The following is a 25,250-nucleotide window of genomic DNA, read 5'->3' as shown; positions in this document are numbered from 1 at the left end:
TGTGTGTGTGTATGTTAAACTCAGTGTCTTTTATTGAAAAATGAAAAAAAAAAAATATTTTTTGTTATGTAGTAAGTAGAAGTTTGTCCGGTTTTAAATATCTGTTTAGTAAAAGATTTTGACTTAAATGGAGCAAGGAGTGTCCAAAGTCTTCTTTTGTCTCTTGAAGGATAACTAATTTGTAATACACTCTCCCCTCAAAGGGAGGAGATTTATATTTCCTCTTAATAGCGGAATGTCTGGACCACAGAACGAGTCTTACAAGCCCTATTTTGAAGAAATCTCTGCCAGTACTGGATTGTCACAGTACTGTTTCCTTTTTCTTCTGTTTTTCATGCATTATTTGGAAGGGAGGATCACACAGCATAGGGAACAGTGGCGTACCATAACCACCACTGAAATAACTAGTCTGAGAAACAGTGAGCACAAGGAAATGGAAGGTATTCAGGTTGGAATTACTGAGGATTTACCCTCCAAAGGCTGCATAAATGTTCACGTTGGTTTTCATTTTAGTCATAATGGGTTTCCAGTTTCTGCTGTGATCCAGTATTGCAATTAGATGGATACTCATTCGATGCTACTGGTCACTGGTTATGTTTGAATATTATCCAAACATAGCCATTTAAGTACCTATTACTACTTGTTCCTTTTATGTGCCAAAAACATAGCTTGATCTGCTATGAGTCCATGAATATAAGTATCAAATTTTAAGGCTTTTACTCTGAAGTTCAGAGTTTTTAGAGTAAAACAAATTTTCTTTTGAATCTTGGTCATCAAGTTTCAAATCTAAGTGTGAGGCATTTTTCTGGGGAAGAGCTAAGTTTCATTATTAAAAGCAATAAAGATTTCCTCTGTCAATCAAATTCAGCATGCTAGAAAGCAATGAAAAACAAAAAATATAACACCGTCAAACTAAGCCACCAGAGTTAAGGGCTAATTAGCCTAATTTCTAAGTCACAACTTTTATTGTAACTTGGCTATGTCTGTCAGGTTGGGCTGAACTAAATGTGGCATGAATATGAAATCTCTGCTGGGAACCTCTTTGTTTTTTTATTATTTTTAACTGTTAAATTTACAGTAGTGAAAAAGTAAAGAGCAGAAGCTCACATTTCATAATTGCATTTTCTCTTTCAAATAAGATCCATATTGACGGTTTCAAAGTTTATTAACATCTGCCAATAATTTGGACTCTAAATACGGATTGACCATAGTGTAATAAAATAAATCAATGAACAAAGAAAGTAAAGTATTATAAATGTCTCCATGTGGTGACTATGCTTACAAGGATATTTACATACGAATAGGTCTATCTGTATGCAAAAACATATCTTGAACTGCACAAATTATTCACAAGTGCATTTTATGAATTGAACCTCATTACCCCAAATGATACTGACCCAAAGACATCTTATACTGTATTTTGCTCTTATACCCTTGTACTTTGAAATCTTGTATTTAACAACAATTGCATATGGCAATTAAGCACTTAAGCATTGGTGGCACCTCAGATCAGTATATATATTTCAGAGCTATGTGTGGTGCTACTCTGACATCATGGGGAAGGAGTTTCAGCCCTGGATGTCTTTCTTTTCATGAATTTGAGCTGGAGCATTCGCCATATTCAAACACAGGGTCTTTTATTCTCCTTTTGTAGTTTAATTACATACTTCAGTCTTCTCGCCAAATATCTAATTTCATTGAAATTGTTAGCAATTCTATCTTGACTTATGCAGATACATTGGGGAAAATACACTGAATGTCTGGACTTGTTAGTAAATTGGAAAACTGATGTTAAATTTATCTTTTGAAAAGTGTGAATTGTGAGTTTAAAGTGTAAAAAGGATGATTTAAATTGTCTAGTTAATTCAAGTACCTTGAACCAGTTCCAGTCATCTTGTCATTTTTAAAATCTTTGCTAAGATTAAAAGGTTTTCATTAAGAAATGCACTGGGCAAAATTTGCTCAAACTGTCAGTAATAGCAGCTGGTTTTCCTTTATGAATTATCTGTAAAGTAAGACATATTTGGGAGCTTTCAACAGAGAAAAAAAACATATTACTTGCTATAGTGGCAAGTCTTCCATTTCACTGTGTAGTGCCACTTAAGGGTCATACTATTCCGTCCCAGAAACATGTTTTTACAACAATTGTTTAAATGCAAAATAATGGGACAGGGACTTCTGTACTCCTACTTTGTCTGAGTGCGATGTAGCAGATGAAATAAGAGGGTACTGGTTGACTAGCTGACTCTCTGTGGAGACAAAAAGTAATCTCCAGACCGGTTATGGATTATAGGCCATGAACTACTGAACAAAGGATGTGTTTGAGCTGTTCATTTCAGCTAAGGTTTAAGATTTCTATCAAACTGTTTCAGCTAACTGTTCACTGCCTAATATTTGTGGTTGGTGACCAGATGACTGAAGAAGGGAAATCAGAGGTTTGAGAAAGCCCTAATGAACATTCTTAGGCGTCAGCCTTTGTACAAGTATTCATGAGACATCTTGTTTTCTGCAAGCATTTTGGCTAAAAAAATACTCACATGTTTTCTGAAAATAAATACAAAAGGTCATAAATACCACTGAGGTGAATTCATGGGTTTTAGCGTAATACATATCTCTGAGTACTCACTTTGCAGTATTCATCCATGTCTGAAGAGTAACAAGGGAGCTCTTGGAACGCAAATGTTCTTTACCAGCAGGAAAACTAGCAACAAAATATATCTGTTGTAGAAGGGTTCATGCCTCTAGATCTGAATCTGCCACGTATGCAAAAATACAGAAAACAGTAAAACCATTGAAGTAAAATTTCACTGTGCCTGGGAAAGGCTGAAGTAAAACAACATTAAAAGTAAATCACATTTAAACTGCGCAAAAAACACTGTATAAACTGCTAAATGCTACTGAGGGACTGGATGTGTTACAGCTGCAGCTGTTGATTTGTGATACTAGGCCATGCAAATGTTCTTCTAGGGACAAATACACTATAGAACTAAAATATGGCTAATCTTTAAAAAGTATTATATAGTACAGCTATCATTTCTATAAGGTAGAAGCCTCAACCCTGCACGAAAAATCATGAGAGAGGGTTTCTTCACCTAACATTGCTGATGTACGTGATCTTAGAAAATTATCTTCAGAAATGTTAATTTTAATAGAATTGTTGCTGTTGATGAGTTCCTACATATATTTTAAATGATGCATCACAGTGCTGCAAGCAGAGCAGGCAAATAGGAACTCTGGGGACTTCCTGGACCTCATTGACTGAACACTGAACACCCAGTTTTTCTTTAGTCTGCCAGATGCTTTGCACAGACTGCTGAGCAGCTTCTAGAAATTAAATTAAATAGGAATTTTAGGAACCCTTTAGTTTTCATAATCAACTTACATTTCACAAGAGGCTGTTAATACATTTATATATCATCATTTAAGCACTTCTGTCTATAAATGAGTCTTCTTTTTTCTCTTTTTCAAAAAGAAAGTAAAAGATAGCAATTATTCAAAAAAACGGACTTGGTTTACAGAGGTGCAGAATGCCTGTAGCACTTGTATCCTTAATAAATAAAAAGTTCATAAGATTATTTATAAACCCTTTTTATGAGAGCAGAGCAAGTTAAAATTTGTAGAAAATACTTGTCATGATGTACAAAATTAAGAATTCCATAGCATTATGGGAGAGTAAGGATGTTATGCACAGAAATTATTATTCTTAGAAAAAGTCAGTTGTTGAATTTGTCAGAAGCTGACATAATATGGCATTCTTTCAGTTGCAGTAATATTCTTGCCATGGATGAATTTTCTGAATCTCTCCTTAAAACTCACATTGAGTTGGAAGATGTGAAAATTAAAAGCATCAGGGTGACATGGATAAAATGATTTACACCTTGTATTCAGATAAGAGCAAAATAACCATTTCCCTTTGACATTCTTACCATTTTTTGTTACTCTGCTTATGGCCTGGGACATTCTTATTTGAACAGCCTTTTAACACTATTTAGTATGTCCTTCAACACATGCATTATTGATATCAAAAGTTCATTGTTTTAGAAACATTTTATTAAGATTCATAGCCTTTGAACTTTGCATTGTTATCTGCCAAAACAAAATGACAATCAAATAATTCTCCCCCCTCCCCTTTTCTGTCCTTCTACTTTTTTTCAACTTCCTTGCTTTTCATTATTACTGTTACTCTGAAATGACTTTATCATAGTGGAACATAAACAAGAGATTAGGTATCTCATCTGGATTAGCTTCACAGGCTCTCTCCTTTTCACCCTCAAAAGCTCAATGACCTGCTAAAATACGGTATCAACTGAATTTTCTTTGGCCAGCTTGGTTCACTTGACTTGACACTAGCAAGATCAAACTACAGCAGACTGTCAGCATAAGGGATATCCTTTGAAAAACAGAAGTTTTTCTTCTTTAGAGTCAGACTTTTTTCCTAACTCTTTTCCCCTTTGTATTTTGGATTCCCCTTCCCATCTTCACAGAAGGAGAAAAAGCCTTTGTATATTTACACTTGCCCTCACAGTGTTGCTCTATAATACAGCAATTATATATTGAACACTTCAGCAGTAACTACAAATCTATTTCAAAGATAAAAAGCAAGTAACAGTTTTTTCTGTATTTTAAAATTCAGATCTCAAAATTAAGAAAATTTTGTTTTTCAGTTTGCAGTATGTTTAAGTAACTGAAAGATAACTCCTGAAAATTATGGTAGTTTCAAATTCTGATATTAACATCGCTTTTTTCTTAACTACATTATAGAAATGAGTAACCAATTAATTTTGAAATATTACCCTGCTAATAAAACTAGATAAAAATGTGTGCATGGAAAAGATTTTCTCAGTGGAAGACAAGACTGGACTTTACTGGGGGAAAGCCTGTAGTTACATGACACGTGTCTGTCTTTACACATACATTCAGACAAAAATGTTTGCATGGTTAATGATTACATTTGCTGTGATAATGGCAAGCGCAGTAAAGTTCTGCCCCTCCATCAAGGATACCACCTTTCCCCCTTATAAACACATGTAAATATTCTGTTTGGTCCTGAGGGCATAATGAATTCTGAACAAGGTATGGCTTTCCAGTTGATTCATTGTTCTGCTGGTGCAACTGCACTGATATCAAAGGATTTTAGGGAAGAGCTTAGCTTATGGAACCTGACTGTGATGAAGGTTTGCAAACCTCTTCCACAAATTGTGAGAGGAATTCTATTATGACCTAGTAATTTTTTTTTTTTTTTTAAATTAATCTGGAAATGGAGCTGTGTTTTCACAGGCCATACAGCTTGGGACTGTATGGTGGCAAGATATGAGACTGGTTGAAATGGAGATAGTGCTACAGTTAACAAACTCAGAGTTAGAAGAATCAAAATTAGAAATGGAGGTTGCATGGCTTTTGCTGCTTTAGGCAATTCACACAGATTTCATGCAGCTGCATAGATTCAGTAGGAATCCAATAGAATTACTAAAAATGGAATATTTTGGTTTGAGCTTTCCTGGATGAACACAGAAAACCATTTCTATTTAGTACTATTTTCATTGTTATTCTGCAAGATATACTGGCTTTTTCTGTATGCTTTGCAACTCTACAGGAGAATAAGTTGGATACAAAATACCTCTAAATGAACGTGTAGCCTGGTGTGGCAGGGTGTCAAAGAACATGTTGACCCACTAATAAGTGAGAGGGATGAATTTTATAGCTGTGATGTCTATGAAATCTCTTCAGTGAACTGTGTATGACACTATCATGTAATGGTATGCCTTGGGCTCAGTCTCTTGTTCTAGCTCCTGATCCTTCATCCGTAGCCCCGCTCTTAGGGTGCATTATTTCTATCCAGCTCCTGCTGTGGACCACCTAGGCTGGCTTTGATTCAGGCTCGTGTACGCTTTCTCAGCGAGTCCCGGTGTTGTGCTGATTTCCCCCTTGCCTGCCTTTGGGTTGTACTCTTGACTTGCTCTCCTGGGGCACACAGACTTCCTCCCTTAACCTCTGACAGTACGCTTGTTTTGCCTTCTCACTACAGTTTTTCACCTTAGTTATCTGTGAGTACAGTACCTAACTCTTTAGTTACCTGGAATCCAGCCCATGCTTAGCTGCTAAATCTGCCTGCCTATGTGCCACTGTACAAAGCTCTGTCCTCTCAGTAAATGCCCAAATCAGTCTTGAACTCATTCCTCAGTGGCTCGCTCTCACAACAGAAGAAGCTTTTACACAGGAAATTAATGCATGATGGGAGCCACACAGACCAACTTTGCATTTATTTTTCTTAAATAAAACAAAAAAATAAAATTGCTCTGTTCTTTTTCTCATCAAAGTTAGTGCACAGCCTGACCACAGAAAGGAGCTGGAACCAGACATTCCACTTTACTCAGCATAAAGGGTCCCCACGTTGCCCAGGCAGATGGAATATGTGCTTTTCTGCACAATATGTGTCTCTGTCAGCAGGAATTTCCATCATTTTAAAAGCAATTTAAAATGCATTTTCATGCTAAATTTGTTGCCAAAACTTGTATTAGAGATGTTTGTTTTCCTTCATGCAGACTTTCCAGTCACATCTTTCTCTTTTTGAGATAACTAATACTGGGTGTGAACTGCTAATGTATAATGATGAGTTGCATTTTGCTAGTCATATCATTACAGCTAATCCAATAAACACTGAAGTGGCTTGATTTGATTACAGTATGCTGCATACACAGAAAACAACACTTTAAGGCAATAATATATTTTGAAGGGATTCTGACTATTCAGTGTATCCTCTGAGGAGGCAGCCTGAACCAACGGCTGTTAACATAACATAGCTCTCAGTTCTAATTTATTTCTTTATTTTTAATCTCTATAAAGTTATTGCAAAGTGCAGAGAAGCACGCACACATGTGTGTGCCACATTCATGGGTTTGCAGACTGACGGACTGGTAACAGGGATAGAAAATCTCCCTCTTGTAGGCTACTGCTTCTTAATCTGAACCTGGAAATGAGGCTATTGCTTTAAGGCTCTTAAACTACGTTTCTTCAGGAGGAGAATAAAAACCCTGCTATGAGCCTATCAGCTATGCTGTGATAGTCACATGTACCTTTCAGCTGGGCAAGAGCTGAAGAATGTAATACATTAATTTTTAACATGTTCAGCGTGGAAGCTTCACTAGTAAGCCAAAAAGAGAGTCACACATTCATTCCTGTTGCCCATAGTACAGGATGAAGCCCTGGCATAAGATGGTCAGCAGTTGCATCCTAGACCAACCCAATTAAAGTAATATTTTGGAGTCTTTATGAAGCTAATTATAGAGTAGTTCAGATTTGGGGACAAACTTTTCACTAATTTTCTTTTGGCTAGTAAAAGCTAAAGCTTACACCATAAACAATCGCAAAAACATAGGTAAATTTCACTTACATTTTTGAAAAACTCTTAGAGTTGGCCTAAGATCAGAGAGTTTCAAGAAATTTTTTATTACAGATAATGCAGACAGGTGATCAGATACTCATGTTTTCCAAAGTGACGATGAAGCCCATAAGCTGCATAAGTTTTGAGATGGCAACATCTGTGGAAGAGTGATCCTCCTTTACAGAAATTAAAAAAAAAAAAAAATCTTATTTAATTCTGGGGAGAAATGTAAACAGTGAGAAAAATTGACAGAGGCATACACTTGGTTAGGAGGGTTGATCTATTAGGAGTTCTCTAATACCTGGAGCAGGGGTTATTCATGAGCATAACTGGACAAAATACGATCTCTGTTGTGGACACGTGATATTCGCTTCTCTGTTAAAACTTGATTGGAGCTGAGATTTCACCCTCGCTTGACAAGAAAAGATACTAGGATGAGGAAAAAAAATGACTATACCTTAAAACCCCCAGGCATTCTCAGATACTCAGGGAATAAGCACAATGTTACACATGAAAACAAAATAAGGCAGAGAAAGGAAATCAAGTATTTGCTTCGTCTTTGATTTCTGTGGAACTGAGTCTTTAAAATAAGCTTCGTCACTGCCATTCTTAGAGGAGGAGGAGGAGGAAAGGTAGTAACCATGTCACATGGGTACCAATGTCTTTCTAATTAAAAAATACAGCCAGGGCCCCACGTGGTTTGTTGGCTAGGCTGTTTGCTGGTGGTGCCTACAGGTGATCAACTTATGTCCTTCTCCCTTTTTCAGCCAAGTCTGTTATGGTTACAGAAAACAATGCTGAAGACACAATTTCTAAAAATATAATTTGATCACAAAGGCAGATGGTTTCATTTGTTCCATTCAGCCACTGCTATCTTGATACATTTTATTTATTCCCTATTAAATGAATGGAACTAAACCAGACATACAAAAGAAGTAGCTTCCTGGATGACTGTTATCCCAGGCTCTGATGAAGCTTCTTATTTTCAAAAAATACCTCACAGATGAGGAGATTCTGAGGCTCTTAGATTAATAATATGTATCTAATAAAGGCTGATTTTATTGAATTCATGGCACTTTTGTAGTGTAAATTGATAAAGGGAAGGAAGAGAATCCCATTTGAAGCAAAAGTACTTTTAATACACACTGTAAAGTCTGGAAATATTGTACTTATTGAACTTGAAATAATCAAAATTAGGTAGGGATGTTTGGTATGTTACTGATTTAATGCAGTTTTCTCTTATTTTCAAGTTCTCAAATTGAACATGCAAGTGATATATCTGTAAAATCTGTGGATAAGAAACAGAAATATTTCTGCTACAGAGTGCCTTTTAAGATGAGCTTTTACTCATACAGTCATAAGAACAGGATCACAATTTGTCTAGCAATTTAACACTAGTTTTAATTATATTCTAGATGCTTTTGCACACAGTGTACTAGTATCCTCCAGTTCTGTGGACTTGTACAATGACTTTTTAAAACTATAAAATAAAAATAAGTCTTATTTTCATTTGTTGCTGTTCTTTACTATACCCATATGTAAAAGGGAAGATGTATTCCTTGTTATAATAGTTTTTATTTCTTGTAGCCATGTTGATGCTCCGAAGCCTCTATTGCAGATAGAGTCAGCCAGTCACTGGGAGCTGGAGAGCCTTCTGTTTAATCCATTTTTCCCTTGAGCATAGCCTGGTGTCAGGCTGTTTAAAACTAGTTCCTTGAGCTGAATGCACTTCCTTTTTCTTCCTTGTAATTCTTGAACAGGTTTCTGAGAAAAAACTTTTCGGTTACCAGCGAAATGATTTTACTTACACCATATTACCAGATCTAATCCTGAAGCGGTTCATTTGCTTATTCTGCCTTTAAGAAGCCGGTGGGGATAACAATGGGTTGTAAAAAGCCAGTTTCCTGCCCTTCAGTGCTGTCGACTGCCTAACTCTGGTCTCTAATGTTAGGCTGTACCACTGCAGGCCCTAGTGCACCTCCTCGCTACGCAAGGCAGTGAAGATCTTTATATTACAGAGCTGTAAGAATGTTTATAGTTGTATTTATCAAACAGGTTTTCTGGTAAAATCTTTGCTGCATTTAGAAAAGAAGGAAAGGGTAGGCAAGTTTCATTTACCTACAACGAGCATATATTATCTGCAGATGGTTTCCTGTGCTGGGTACATTTCTGATCATAAGGAAAAAGCCAATGAGGATCAATATGTAGTTATGCGAGAGCTGAAGAGTCATTCTTGCCTTCAGTTCTGCACCACTTTCTACTGTGACTTTTTCCTCTGTATTACAGAATCTTTACAATTAGAGACAATTTCTTAATGTTCAAGACAAGTGGGAAAATAATATTCAGAGGAATAAGCAAGTATGTCTTAAGGCTCTTCTGTGCTGGAGGTAGGAAAAGACAGAATTGGGATTTGGAGATGTCGAACAAGATCTGTGCATACAGGGCTAAAAATGAAGAAAAATTATAAAATATTTGTTTGGGATTCTAAAGAGCTGCCTGGCTGTTCTCAGACTGAACATGCATGCATGCTTTGAAAGTAGGGACTTGCTATTTGTGAAATATTTTCTTTTTTGCTCAATATCACTCCACCTAATAGGTCTACAAGATATACCTCCATGCATTGCTGTTTTGAAATTACACAAGGGGAAATAATCTTGCCAATATGTTTTCCATCCCTAAGTGTTAGCGCCCCAGCTGAAAGCATGACCAGTCCCATTGTGGTCAGCCTTGTGGCCAGCCTTCTTTCTCTTTCTTCCTCCATTTCCTTTCTATTGTGGAAGAACACAATAGAAACCTCACAAAGAGGAAAGTACTTGTAGTATTTAGGGTGGACCAAACGCTAATTCAAGACCAAAGAGGACATTCATATAAATAGCAAGATACAAAAATTATGCTCTCAACTAAAAATATGTATGCTTGCCCTAGATGTACTGTGTAGCAGTAGTCTATGCTAATTCTTTTTCCCAAGTTAAATTATTCATTATAAATAGTCACAGATAGTCTAAAAAATATTTGAAAAAGTAATGATGTGGCAGGCTGCTGTTTGTGACACCATCTCATGTTCTGCCTTTCTCTCCCTTTTTTTTTCACTTTAATCACAGGTTGCATCCAGACACCAAACAGTGGAAAACATTCTCCCAGAAGCACTAATGGAAGATGTGGGCTGAAAGCTTCATTTTCTCAGCAACTTTGCTAACTGTTTTTCAAACACCTTGGCTCAATCTGATCAAGGTGGTTGGGTTATGTGGAAACACTACAGTTGTCTAGAGGTAGATGACTGCAACAGCTGGCTGATATTTTGCTAAACTACTTACTATTTTCAAGGTATTTAATTTAAAATTCTTTTGGGCATGTCTGTGCTGCACTGCAGAAAACACCAGGGACAAAACCATACGAATCAACTCTAGAATTATTTTGCTGATTCTAAAGCTTGCATGAGCATTGAACACTTTGAGAAAGGGTTCTTCCACAAACCTCTTCTGACACAAGCTTTGGATTTTAGTACTAAGATGACTTGATCGGACTTTTTTTCCTTATGTAAGTGTGTGTGTTAGCCTCTAATGAAGTGTGAAATCTCACTCACTGTATAAGAAAGTCATGAGGAATCCATCATATGTAATAAAGACAGGGCTCCTGGCTGCAAGAATATATCAGTATAACAGCAATATAGGAAGAAGATGCAGATGTGATTTGGTACAGAGTCAGGGTAGCTTCAGGGGACTCTGAGATATTTAAGTCATGAGAGGAACAAGAATATTGCTGTAGGTAAACAGCATCTTAATCTCTTCCCAGCTAATGACAGAGCTACTTTGATGCACAGGCAATGCTTATATGGGGAAATTATACATTACAATCCTTTTTACCTACTCATGTACACTCCTACAAGTTTTGTTCATTCATTTGTAAACAGCTGAATGGTCCCATTGTAGTTGCAACCATGGGAAAGAACATGTGTGAGTTAATTAAAACAAGTTTTTTGAGCCTCAGCTCCTATTGCTGTTGTTGTTGTTGTGATCCAAACAGCAAAAATACTGGTTTTAGAAGTATTAATGAGTTAATATTTGAAGTTAATTTAATGAGATCCTCTTTTTTTTTTTTTTTTAATAATTTATTTTATCTTTCTCTTTCTTTTTCCTGTAAAGAAAGTGTTTGTCTTTATGGTTCCCCGTGAGTTCTAACAAGGATCCTATGAAAAACTAAGATTGTGTTAAATAAATATCCATTTAGAAGAAACCATAGGGAGCCCAACAACACATATCATCCAGCACCCCAATGGCCATCAGACCACTAATACCATCAGTTAGTGATTCTCGCTCCCTAATACTTCAAAACATTTTCATTGATTTTTCCCCTTCTGTTTAAAAATCACCCTAAACTTAATTTTGTTGCCTTTAAAAACCTCTAAAAATTAAAAAGCAATTTTAACAGGACCCTGAAACACACAATAATATCCAAAACAGTGTGAATTTTTAAGCCTGTTGCATTCAAATAAAAGCTGAAACATTCAGGAACTGAAGTATTAACTGGTTTAAGATCACTTAGTTGAAAAGGACTCTGCTTCAGGGTAAGAGCTGCTTTTGCTCTGATGTCTACATATTTTTCATAGTTTGAGGGAAATATTTTATTGCTGTTTGCTGTAAGAGTTTTGAAGGTGGGCAGCTGACAATTTAATAGAGCAAAAGGAGCTGAAGGACTGGTGCAGTGTCAGAACTGAACTGTACTCATCTGCTAATCCACAATGAGCTCATTTTATAGCACAGGCCAAAGCAATGCCAAAGCTATGGTATAATTTAAGAGCAAATGTGGATAGAAGACGTGAAATAGATATAAAATGAACACTGAAATAATATAAGTGCTGAAAATTAACTGTCTTTTAATTAAAGACAGAGAATAAAATGTGCCTGAGATTTGACAAAATGTACAGCTGGAAGAGCACTAAAATGAAAACAGTTTCTTTAGCATCTGAGGTTTAATATTTGGCATAGATTATTCTGTAAACTAGTTTGTAAAATTCAAACTTGTAGATTAAATTTTAAAAGCATTTGTCTGGTGGATCTAGATATACTGAGAGGGGTCGAGAAACCTTTTTCTCAATGTGAGTGCATTATCAGGCAAACCTATATTGCCCCATGCTGTGATAGGAAAGCAGATAAGGTCTTTGCCATCTGTTCTGAAGGTCCTGTGTTTAATTCTCCATGGGAGTTAGTACATGGTGCTGGTAGGAGGGGAGGAATTAATTTGGGAAACTGTTTATCTTTCCCTTGGAGAAAAAACCATTTTTTTACATAATGTTATTTTAATCAGAAGAGATTTCAACTAATTTCTCTGCTTTCCAGAGGTTTCCCAGTGAATTGTAAACTAATAATGCTTGTAAGAAATAAATGACTATAGGAGACAATGATATTTATTGAAAGTGCACTTTTATTTTATTTGGGCTTAAAAGCAATGTATAAATATCCTGTTTATATTATATTCATGTTCGCAAACTTTACATATGTACTGCTTTCTAGAACTTAATGATGTCATGATGATTAAGCTCCATTCAGACAAAAATAATATTCTGATGTCTGAAAGAGAAAGATCAAATTGGTGATATACAGCAACTGGGATATTCTTTAAAATCTTTTTTTTTTTTCCTTGTTCCACTTTTTCCCCAAGTAGCAAACAAATTTTCAACCTGTTGGTCAGAAGAAGAGCTCTTTATTCCTGGTAATTTTCTTCCAAATAACAAACAAATGTAGGACACTATACTCATCAAGTCTTTTCTTTCTTATCTTTCCCTACCAAAGGCATTTTAAACAGATGATCATAGATGTCAGTCATTTAGGGCTACCACCTGCTGAATTCTTCAAGTGGGTCATGTGAGGGTTCAGTTAAAGCTATGCCAAAGACCATGTTTTCTTATTATATTTCTACCTTTATCATTGTGTGCACAGACATATCTTTATGAAATACATGTATGTGATAAAGGTTTTGTACACAGGTGCAAGGCCTTGGCACTGGCCGGATTTTTTAGAGGCTTTTTTATAACAACATTCTTCATTTTCAGCCAAAGTTAACACAGCCAGAAAGCCTCGTTAATATAAAGCGAAGCCGAATTTGTAACAACTGGTTCTTCCTACTCTCCAGTCTCAGAGTTTCGTGACTGTTGCCTATGGGATTGATTATGGGGGCAAGTGATAATTGTATACGAGTTGGTAAATGATTCTATCTTCTGTATTGATCTTGTCTGACAAGACAACTTCAGAAGAGAGGCAGGAAAGCAATGTGGGTGAGTTCTTGGAGGAATGGGAGACGCAGTTGCAAAGCCCTCCAAGTCCAGAGTTACACAGCTGTTTCATTCAAGCTGGGAATACAGAGATCAAAGGAGCTCTGCACTGTTAAACGGGCTCTCTGGAGAGAGGGAAGGAGACAGTGAGCATAGAGGGATGCAAGTAGGAATTATGAGTCTGCTGTTCTTGCTGACAGGGAGGGATGTGAGACATGGACATAGATCCCAAAGGGTGCAATATGAAGCAATTGGAGTGTTTCCCTAGCTTCTGGGGAATAGTAAACCACAGAGAACGATAGACAGCGAATAGGTGTTGGGCTGTTTTAAAGTTCTCTTTTCTTGTAGGTACGTCTAATTGGGTAATACTTTGATCCAAGGAGGCTGCCAGGTACCAGTGGCATAGATCCTACAGGTACCAGGCTTCCACCGCTGCTGGGATAGTTGTCACTGGTAGCAGTGGTCTGCAGGTATAGTTTCACTTTTGGGTGTATTGACTGCTCAATTGCGCCCCAAGAGAAGTGACAGCTCCAGTTATGAGGTAGGCTGTAGGGAAAGTGAAGTTATTTGGCATTGTTTCCCAATGGCACTATAAAACTTTTCTTTCAGGAGACAGTGAGAAAACATCCCAGAAGAAAGAGAGACCTAAAATGGGAGATCTAAACTCTCTCATTGTGTATATATAGGTATTAATCTAGTTTCCTTATACTACATTTTCAGTTAAGAAAATCTGCCTGTTTTCTAGGATTCATGTGTGCAGAGTGGCTGAAAATTCCTTACTTTAACAAGATATTAAAAAGGTCTTGGAATGACTTTTTAAGGTATGTTTTCAATTAAGTAACTTTTTAATATTATTTCTGTTGGTTTTGATCTAAAATAAAGAATAGTTTGGTGATTGTAATAGTATTAGCTTTACAAATTTGCACAAAGTTTTTGTTTATGTTAAAAAAAAAAAAAGGTCCAGATCCTTTCTATTGAAAGGCATAAATTGAAACAAAGGACCAATGACCTTGTAGTCCAACAGCAAGATCTGTTCTTGTAATCAGGAATGACTTTGGATAGAAAGAGCTTCCAGAAGCCAAGAAAACGTAAATGTTTTTGTTCCCATCTGGGTTTAAAGTCATGGGATTTATGATTCTAACTTATTTAAGTGCTTATAAAAATTTTGCCCTTGTGTATTAAAAAATGTGATCAAGGGCCAAATGCACTCAAAGTTTAGTTATGTCCCTAAGTCTCTTTGATTTCAAGGCAAATTGAGGGCCTAGAGGCTTTTCAAAATTCATTTAAACACCTAGTTCAGCTCAAAAGCTGAAGCCCAAGTTTGAAACTTGTGATAGACTTGTATATAAAGAATTAATGCAAACATTATGGATCTGGACCTTTGGATAGTTTCATGTCTATAACATTAACTACTTGTCAATGCTGAACACAGTTTCTTTTGAGACGACACAGATATAAGTGCTACTGGGACATTTTTTTTTTTAAAACATGCCTTTTACTTTATTTCAGGAAAAGAAATTGATTTGCTTAAGTTAGCAGGATAAATTACATGATGGACTTACTTAAATATTCATTTTCAATAGCTAGGTTTTCAGCCTGTATTATATCTGTTATGTGCTCTGCCAGTACAGAACTTTATAAATTAAATAAATAGTAATAATTTAATTTGCAATATATTTCAATATACTATTGCTGTAACATGAGGTTGAAAAGCTGTGATGTAATTTGTGTAACTCAAGAAAAAAGCCCAATGACTTACATTAGATTGCCAAGCACCCCTACTTACATTGTTTTAATTTGTAGTTAAGGAAGGATAAGGTAGCAAAGGGAAGCTGTGGTGGTGTGGGTAGTGTACCTGTGTGTGCAACATGTTTGCAGCTACACCCATGGATAGATTTATTTATACTTTCTTTCATGGCTGACTAGTGTGGAAGCAGGACGTGCTGTAACTAAACAACACTACAGCTGCCTGAAGATGGGATGGGCAGACTGACTGCATGGTTTAGATGTGGAAGGACTTGAAAATTTTCATATTAAAATTTTCTTATAAATTACTTTAAATACGAAAGCAGGTAGTGATGGCAAGAATCTTTGGTGATCAGTTTTGGGGCTGGGTTTTCTGAAATAGCCATTGTCAGTTATTATTCATAAATCCAAACAAACTCATAAACTGGATCCAATATGGAAAATATTTTCAGTTATAATGAACATTTCTGAAATTGTTTTGCCTGCACACATAAGAAAGCTAGCTGGAGATGCTCAAGAAAGAGGTGGTCTTCCATGTAAGTCTGAGTACTAGCGTGCTTAACTGGGGTCTGTGAAGAGGGTCCACATCTCCCCGTCATCCTGGTAAGAAGAAAGTTTTCCCATCTTCCAGGCAAGTACCTTTAGCCTGCGGCTGTCAGGCATTTCGAAATGGAGATCTCTTGGGAAGAGGCTCATCAGGCTGAGGGAAGGAATGATTCTATAGCTGTGTTATAGTATGAATAATACCTTATAAAAATGAAACATCTTATCTGTTTCAGTTCTGTGTCTCTGGACTGATGTCAGACACATTTGTCCTTCTGTTCCCCAACTCATCTTGCATGACCTTTTGAATAATGGCAAAGGAATATTGGTACTGCTCCAGTTTTCTGACATTGACTCAAGTTATTAAAAAGTTGCAGTCAGAAAATAAAAACAACCAGTTGAAAACCTCTCAGAAACTCTTCTGGGAGTCCTGTGTGGAATTTAAAAATATTTAACTCTAGTTAGCATATGGTTTTTGACATACTCGGTAGTTACTGGTCCACTCTGAAGAAGTTCATTCTCCCTATAAGATGGAGTATCTCATCCTTCTTCCCAGATAGAAAACAGCAGTGCACTGAATAAGCCTTTTCATCCGTCTGTACTAGTAAACATTTTTTTTTGCTTTAGTCCCTGCCAAATACACATACTTTCTTGATCTTCTAAGTTTTCTTTATCAATTTTGTCTAGGTTATTAATTTTAATTTATGTAGACCTTCTCTTTATTTCTCTTTCTCCTGTTGTAAATGTAGTACTTTTCTAAATCACAGTGGAGCAGCTTTGTGCAGAGGTATGGGAACTGCCTGATAACCTGATGGTTGCAATATCCTCCTGGGAGAGTGGGGCCCTTTTCCAAATCAGACTGACCAAGCATGTGAGCCGCAAGCAACCTTCGGCTATCAGATATAGCCACAGCAGTTTCCGGATGCACTGGTTAGCTGTCTCCCTGACTAACCTCTGCCCAAGTCCCAGCAGGTACAGCAGAAGGCCAAAGAGAAGGGCTTTGGCTGGCAAATCACTGTGATATTTGGACTGGAAACCTACCTAGAAGCTGAAACTTCCTTCCTGCTGATGGTCACTTGCAAGATGTTGCCTGACACCAATACTCACCCGTTTTGTTTTGCAGAGTTGGGCCTTTGCCTTCCTGAATTCTCTCCCTCAGCCTGCTCTCCCCCTCAGTCTGTGTGCCCTTTCATGTGGTGGCACCAATACATTTATAGCTACCTTCCTTTGTGCTATTCTGTTTTATACAATGGGTCAATGAGGAGTTTTGAATTTACTGGAAATAGCGCACACATTTCAGCATGCCATTTGCAGGAAAGGACGGTCAGCACATTTAGGTCTTCACTCATGCTCAAACCAAAGGGAGGAAACGATCTGTGACCCATGCTTTCCTTGTGAGCTCTGGCTACCATCGATTACCGTGAAGATGAAATGTCCTGGTGTCAGCCTCTTTATCCAAATCACTTTATTGTTTTCTGGTTTATGGCAACAAAATAAAAACAAGACAGGAAGTACCCAGAATAATAGTCGTATGAGTGCATATCATACTAGACCAAAAAAAAGTCTTTGTTGCACATGCAGAACTAACAGTGATTTTGATGGTTTTCCAGAAACAGGTATTGATAGTGTATGATGAAGCTAGAGATAGTGTTTCATTTGGTGGGATCAGGAAGTGCTTTGAAAGTGGAAATATTTAGCATGGAAGAGAGGAGATATTAAATGAATGTATTTTTATTGTATAGCTGGCTTTATAAAATGGCTTTGTAGTTTATTGGTTTGTGCCATGTGGCCCATTTCTGGCACTTTCTCTAGATGCTCCAGGGAGCTGTGTTCTCAAGTATCCTCACGTATTAATGATAGTTTGTACTGTTTTAGGCGGGAGCAGATCAAGGAGAGGACCACAACCAGAGCTCATGACAGCCTGCGTTATATAGAAGCAAAGAGTCCAGAAAAAGGTATTTGCTGGATATGAAATAAAAGTCATCAGAGGAAACCTGATACAGTAAGGTTTTACATATTCACAGTTAGAGACCTAAATGGACAAGAGCACAAAACACAATATATTGCCCTTTCAATCATACAGCTGTGTTATGGAAGTTATCTGAACATACAGTTCTGCCAGGAAAAAAATGAGCTCAAATCTACTATGTATTGTTGAGCTGTTGTATTTTCAGGTTTTATGTTAGGATTTGGTTGCAAGTTTGGAGTTTTATTATTCTCTTTTTATTACTTGAGACAGTGAAGGGGGAGAGGTGTTTGCACTGAAAACTTCTGATGTTTAGTTGCTAGGATACCACTTTTTTTTTCAAGTCTTTTATCAAGGAAAATGAAATATAATATTGTTTATTTTTGATTCTATCATGGATTTTGCATCAAAACACTTACAGACATGAAAACTGGTGAAGATTTCTTTGAATCCTGCTTTTCAGACTTGCTGAAGTTCTCTGAGCAGTTCAAACTCAGTACCTGAACATAAACCAACTGCTATGTTTTAGCCAAAAGTAATTATTTGTTGCTATTTATATTTGGCAGACTACATTTTGATATATGAAAAATAATTTCATCTTTTCTGTTTGTACTTTCTAGGACCTAGTTGTGGTTTAAACCCAGCTGGCAACTAAGCACCACACAGCTGCTCACCCACTCCCCCCCGGTGGAATGAGGGAGAGAATCAGAAGAGTAAAAGTGAGAAAACTCATGGGTTGAAATAAAGACAGTTTAATAAGACAGAAAGGAAGAGAAAATAATAATAATAATAATAAATAATATTCCTATTAATAATAATAATAATAATAATAATAATAATAATAATAATAATAATAATAAAATAAAATACAAAATGTGATGCACAATGCAACTGCTCACCACCCACCAACTGATGCCCAGTCAGTTCTTGAGCAGTGATCGCTGCCCCCCAGACAACTCCCCACAGTTTATATACTGAGCATGATGTCATATGGTATGGAATAGCCCTTTGGCCAGTTTGGGTCAGCTGTCCTGGCTGTGTGCCCTCCTAGGTTCTCACTGGCAGGGCATGAGAAGCTGAAAAGTCCTTGGCTAGTGTAAGCACTACTTAGCAACAACTAAAACATCAGTGTGTTATCAGTATTATTCTCATACTAAATCCAAAACACAGCACTATACCAGCTACGAGGGAAAAAAAAATTAACTCTACCCCAGCTGAAACCAGGATAGACCTTCTATAACTCAAATGTGTACTGTATAAATCCCACACATGCATTTCAAAATTCATACAACCATTTTCTAAGTATTGAATGACTTCAGGGGGAGGAAAGGAGCTTTCAATTTGTGCACATTTAGCAGATATTTATCATATTACAATAATTACATTTGTAAAGAAAATTGTTTCATAAATTTAAATGCATAAGATGAGTTGAAGTGATGAATTCAATGTTTTTATAATTGTCAATATATATATGCAAGCAAGCATGACCATAATATAAAATCTGTTATGTTTCAAGATAGGTCAAGAGAGTAGTATCATAGAATCACAGAATGGTGTGGTTTGGAAGGGACCTTTAAAGGATATCTATTCCAACTCCCTGCCATGCACAGGGACATCCTTCACTAGATAGGTTGCTCAAAGCCCCATCCAACCTGACTTTCAACACTTCCAGGGATGGGGCATCCACAGCTTCTCTGGGCAACCTGTTCCAGCACCTCACCACCCTCATTGTAAAAAATTTCTTCCTTGTATCTAATCTAAATCTGCCCTCTTTCAGTTTAAAACTGTCACCCCTTGTCTTGTCACTACAGGCCCTGGTAAAAAGTCTGTCCCCATCTTTCTTATAAGCTCCCCTTACACATTGAAAGGCTGCAATAAGGTCTCCCTGGAGCCTTCTCCAGGCTAAACAACTCCAGCTTCCTCAGCCTTTCTTCACAGGAGAGCTGCTCCAGCCCTCTGATCATTTTCATGGTCCTCCTCTGGACCTGCTACTAACAAGGAAACTCTACTTTCTTCCAAAAAATCCCCCACATGTTATTCTGATTCATTCATCATTAAAATATCTTCTGTGCTTCATGCATAACTAAATTTTTGAACTGTTTCAGTATTGTATTTAATTTGAGTTTTTGTGAGTTCTTTCTAATTAGAATTACAGTTCAATTACTTGAAATTCTCCCAAGAGCACCCTTTGCGCCAGAAAGAGGACCAGGAAAACACCAATTCTTTAGAGATTTTAGTCCTGTCTTGTAAGATCAGAAAAATCTTTTAGCAAAACCAGCAGTGACAAAGCTGATCATTCTTTTTGCTCTAGGGCAAATCTTTGCATGAAAAGAGATATTGCTCCTAATCTGCTACACCATATTAATGAACTCACCTCACACACTGAATGTTTTTGAAAAGTCCATCTAAAGAGTTCCATTTAGCACTGGCTGAATGATTTACTAAATGCATATTTATGAATTTTGGTGATCTTCTCACTTAGCAAAGCCCAGAGTGCTTTGTGATGTATCTTGTTTTTTAGTGAAAAATACCTAAAAATATGTTACTATTTTGGAAACAGTCCACTGGAGTAATGAAGAGATGTAAAAATGCTATGATAAGCATACTTATCCAACCAGAATAATTTATTTTATGTAAGCAGTCAAATCTTGCATCTTTAACAGCTTGTTTTAGCAACTTAATTAAGGTTGGATTTTCTAGTATTTGGATAGCTGTCCAAGTACAGTCACATAAGTCATGACATCGCTTTGTTCACTCTGTAGTCTGAAAAGCATTTAGGCCATGTTAGCAAGGGACCGTGTCTAAGCATGTAAATCCTGCTTGGATGTGCTTCATAGAGAGGTTGAAAGGGTCAGCTTCTGAATCTCTGAACAACTTTGGGACAATAAAATCTTGTGTGATGCTAGGTCAGAATGCAGGTGGAGCTAGTGCATGATTGTCCGCATCTGACTCTGTGCACCTGGGAGAGTATAGCAAGTAACGTTGGGGGTGCAGTCAGCAGAGTACCCCAATGCTGTACTACCATTACCCCAAGATGATGTGTATCAACTGCGTTGCTGGATGCAATTTCTTGTTATAACAGAGGAACACAGAAAATTTTTGGTGTAACTGCATTTGTTTGATTCTCACAATGTATCTGTACTGCTCTGAACGCTCAGTGCATCTGAAGTGCAGTGTCACATGGTATCCATAAGCCCAGTGATATTCTTTCACACTGAGAGTTTTCTGACTGCTTTACAGACATTTTTGGTTCTTGAGTAGGGAAAAGGAGGCAAAATACAACTGAGAATATGACCTGCTGCCTTTGTATCAGACATGATCCAAGACATGATCACGCTTTCTGATGTGAAAGCTTGTATGGCACTCTCTAAGAAAAGGTGTCCTGGCAAAACTCACGAAACAGCACCCTAGTATACCCCAGGGTTCAACTGATTATGGCACCTTTTTTCACCATCTGTGCCACATTGCTTTGTTGTGTTGCTGTGCTAGTCACCACCTGTGCTTCACCCTAGATACAACTGTGTAGAAACTGAAAGTCCTCCTACTTTGCTTCACAAGAATGTGATGAAGTTTAGCTAGATAATATTTGCAAGGTATTTTGTGGCTCTGGATGAAAAAGGAACCTTTATAAATTCAAAAGCGTAACATACATTTCTTCACTGAAACCTTCAGTTACGAGTGCCTCAAGTTATGGTTGCTGCTTGCATTTATATGGTTTATATGCAGACATTTAAACAAGACATTATTTTCAGTATTTCTGGACATTATTCTTAATTTAATAAAGCACCACAACTGTGTATGACCTTCACACTGACAGCCTCAGAGACATTTAAAGTAAGACCAACTGTTGACCTCATTGCCTAAGGAAAAGAAGGGTCTTGAGTTCTCTCTGGGTCCTTCCAGTTCAGAGGCTCTCAAAGGACTGAAGGATGTGACTTAGAAATAGTTCTTGGAAGCAGAGTTCCAAGCACATATGATGGAAAAACCTCCAGGAGTGAGGAACAAAAGTTTTTACATCCTTTATGCTCTGTTGACTCTTGTTCCAAACATTAAGGAGTTCAACTAGAGTTGAGGAACTTGTTCAATATTGCAGTCCCCAGAAGTTTACATTTCAACAAACATAAAATATGGACAAAGGAGACAAACAAAAAGAACAGAGAAAGGAAGGATATGGCTTCAAACAAATGAAGCCAATATAAGTCAAAATGCAGCTAAAGAAAGAAAGGAAGAGTAAATCCTTTAAATAAGCAATATTAGCCACAAAACCCCAAATGAATATGGGAAAAAAAGAACAAACAGGAATTATTCATAGAAGCTCACACCCTCCTCTGGAGACTGCAAACTCTTGAATATGCTGAGGCTCTGTGGCCCCCACTTTTCTTAACTGTAACCCCAACACTAACCGTAACACTTGTCATGCCCTGAGTGCACTAATAGGCATTAATGGCCCTGAATAGCCTCACCTGGGACCCCACCCACACACGCTCTGCCCATGAGCCCTGGGGCTCCATTTAAGCTCAGACCTGAGCCTTCAGTCCTTTCCTGAGCTATGCTGGGTTCATTGGTCTGTCTGTCCATTTCTGTCTCCCTTGCTGGACCTTGGACTTGCATTGCAGGTAGTCTGTTCCTAGCCCTGTCTCTTGGGTGGGCCCTTCTGATTCACGTTGTAACCTTACCACTGGCCTTGTCTCCAGCTGCTCTCTACTGGGTGGACCCTGTTTCCTGTACCTTGTTCTCCCCATGCTGTTCATGTGCTGTTGGACTGTGCCCTAGCCAGTGTGGGCATGGGCTTTTCTGGGGTTGCCTTTGGCTCCTGGCTCATCCCCACCTTGCAGAGCAGCCCTGCCTATGCTGCTCCCTGACAGCACTAAGCATAAGAGGCCTGGCACACTGAGACAGAAAACACGAGGTATGATAGTCCCAAATCTGTTTCTCTGGAGCTTCAAAACAAAGTGCTTTCAGGGTCTAGAATTTCAGGGAGGAGGGGTGTTTTTTGCAACACAATCTCTCTTACTATGGGACGGCTGTCAGGACTTGCGGAAGATCCCGCTCCTGGGAAGAGTCAAAGAATGATGAATACGCATTGCGTGGTTCAAGCTTTCAGCTTGAAAACAAATTGTACGCGTACCAGAAACTTGTGCTGGGGGAGGGGGGAATGACATCCATTTTATGAGAGATTTAGAAGCTTAACGTAGCTAAATTAGAACTCTTGCAAAAACCTACATTTCTTTCAGAATGAAGTTACCATTCTGTGCCTGACTTGACAGAGCACTCAGCAGAGAAATGGCAAGGCTGGGAGCAGAGTCTGTAGGATCTCTGTGTTTGTCAGGTAGGCTGTTGGCCTGGGGAATATGGATAGACTCATTAGCATCCTTCTGGAGTCAGCAAGTATGTGAGCTGGTGGGAATCACAAGGCAGGATTTGAAAATAGTTTAATCTGGCAGAATTTCATTAAAATTGAAACATCTCTGCGAAACTTTTACACATTAATGGATAGACAAATTGAGAATAGAAAAATGTTCAATAAAAATAGCAGTGGTGTTGTTTTCCCTTCCAGTTGGCTCTACTGGTAATTCTCCTTGCATACCATATAGTAGTAGTTGGTATGGTTCCATGTGGCTGGCTTTTGGCTAGAGGTTTTTGGTTATTTTTAAATGTCTTTACTCAGAACTGTTAATGGTTATATTCAGAAAACAATATTAAAATAACTTGCAGTCTTAATCACTCAAGAGTTAAGAAATAGAATTAAGACTGTTAAGGCCATTATAGTTCAGTCCCTGTGTACATTATGAGATAGTCTTTAATTACATGATCTCATTCTTTGTTTTCCCACAGGACCCTGCCTCATTCAGTGTGCAGGATGAGCAGTGCTTGGAATGAATCAGCACAACACAGTGAAAGAGTCTGTTGTTTGTAAGACTCATCTCAGTTGTTGAGGAAGTTGGGATATGTGTTTGGAATGAGTTGGGATGTCAAGAAAAGAAAGGATGGTCTTGTAGCTGAGGAAACTGTATGTTGCCCTGGAGAATGAGCTTCTGTCACTCTTTTTGCCAAAAAGATCCTGTGAGGTACTGTTTTGGGGGAGAAAAAACAAAACTTATATCAAGTATCCATTAACTGTGAACACCTAATTTTCCTAGAAATCTGAGGGCATGGGTCCACATTCTGTGCTACCAATGTCAAACAAAATGTTGAATTCAGTGAGCGCTGTTCATTCTTGCACTTTGGGGAAAATGTAGTGTGCAACCATAAGTAAGAGCTGTTTTGCAAGGGAGTTGTATGAATGTGTCTTGTGCTTTCAATACTTCATATTCTGCACTCCTATTATAGCTATTTGATGTATTAATAACAAAGTTATCTGTATCCATTGTATACACATATCTAACATTTAGTTAACTGTTAAATAGAAAATGAGAAAAAGTGATTAACATTAAGTTAGTCTTTGGTATATTTTGATACGAAAACTAGTGCAAACTACCTAACATCTTAATTACAGGTTTCTTAATTTATGATGACAATTTGTGTTTATCTTTGACACTCAGGTGTATATTCTACTACAGTAGCTGCAAACTGTCTGTGAAGGACTTGTTTTCTTTGGCAATCTTTTGAAATAATCTAGTTTATTTTCAGCTGTAAGGGATGCTTTTAAAATCAGGATCCAAATGAAAATGGTGTATCAGCTTTCATGTATTCAATTTGCATATAGTCTGTTTTCCATGTAACTCACTGTGGTTGTCCTTTCCATTTCCATTTTAACACCTACTTTTAGGCATCGATTTAGCCAATGCTACAGTGATGTGGGCAGAATTAATTTTTCCTTAATCTAGAACAAAGTAGAGGTAAGCCAGTTGGCCTCTGTTTCTGCGTAACTAGGTCTTACTTCAGAAGGGCCTAATCAATGAAGAGTAAGATCCACACCGTATTTGGAAATTGGACTGCAAGTGCCAATCTGTTCAGATGAATTATTGCTAAAATGTGAATATTTTTTCTCTAAGCCCCCAAAAATAAATTTTTTTCTTATCTCTGACATCTTCAAACTCTGTCATCTTCATTAATCCAAACAGGGTCTCTATGCCATACCTCACAAGGGGATTCTCAGCTTTCCAAGATATTACTGGTTTCTAGTCCTCATGTTTTGAAGTAACTGAACTGAAAATCACTGTGCTATTTTACAGTGGAGAAAACAACCTGAAATTCCCAAAATTTTACTCTCTTTCCTAAGTGGTTGATCACTTAGCAAATACTCCCATTTTCTCTTCACCTATTACATGATGAAATGTAATGGCAATACATTAGTAGTCTAAAACTATTTATTTGCATGCGAGTGCTTATCTAATCTGTCATTA

General features: G+C 37.4%; 2 long non-coding RNA genes across 2 annotated transcripts; both read left to right on the top strand.

The window, feature by feature from the left end:
• Window positions 1-14,415: 14,415 nt before the first annotated feature.
• LOC148051438 (uncharacterized) lies at window positions 14,416-18,562 on the top strand. The gene is made up of 3 exons (XR_015699625.1): window positions 14,416-14,470; window positions 17,814-17,893; window positions 18,525-18,562. It is a non-coding gene; the product is annotated as an uncharacterized LOC148051438 (long non-coding RNA).
• Window positions 18,563-22,455: 3,893 nt separating this feature from the next.
• On the top strand, window positions 22,456-24,933 carry LOC148051437 (uncharacterized). The gene is made up of 3 exons (XR_015699977.1): window positions 22,456-22,520; window positions 23,139-23,233; window positions 23,740-24,933. It is a non-coding gene; the product is annotated as an uncharacterized LOC148051437 (long non-coding RNA).
• Window positions 24,934-25,250: the final 317 nt, after the last annotated feature.

The sequence above is a fragment of the Nipponia nippon genome, unplaced genomic scaffold, assembly GCF_047370975.1.
Source record: "Nipponia nippon isolate SJK-2023a ecotype South Korea unplaced genomic scaffold, ASM4737097v1 scaffold_6, whole genome shotgun sequence".
Classification (NCBI taxonomy): domain Eukaryota; kingdom Metazoa; phylum Chordata; class Aves; order Pelecaniformes; family Threskiornithidae; genus Nipponia; species Nipponia nippon.
Note: the sequence above shows the minus strand (reverse complement) of the source record. Positions and strands in the feature narration are given on the sequence as shown.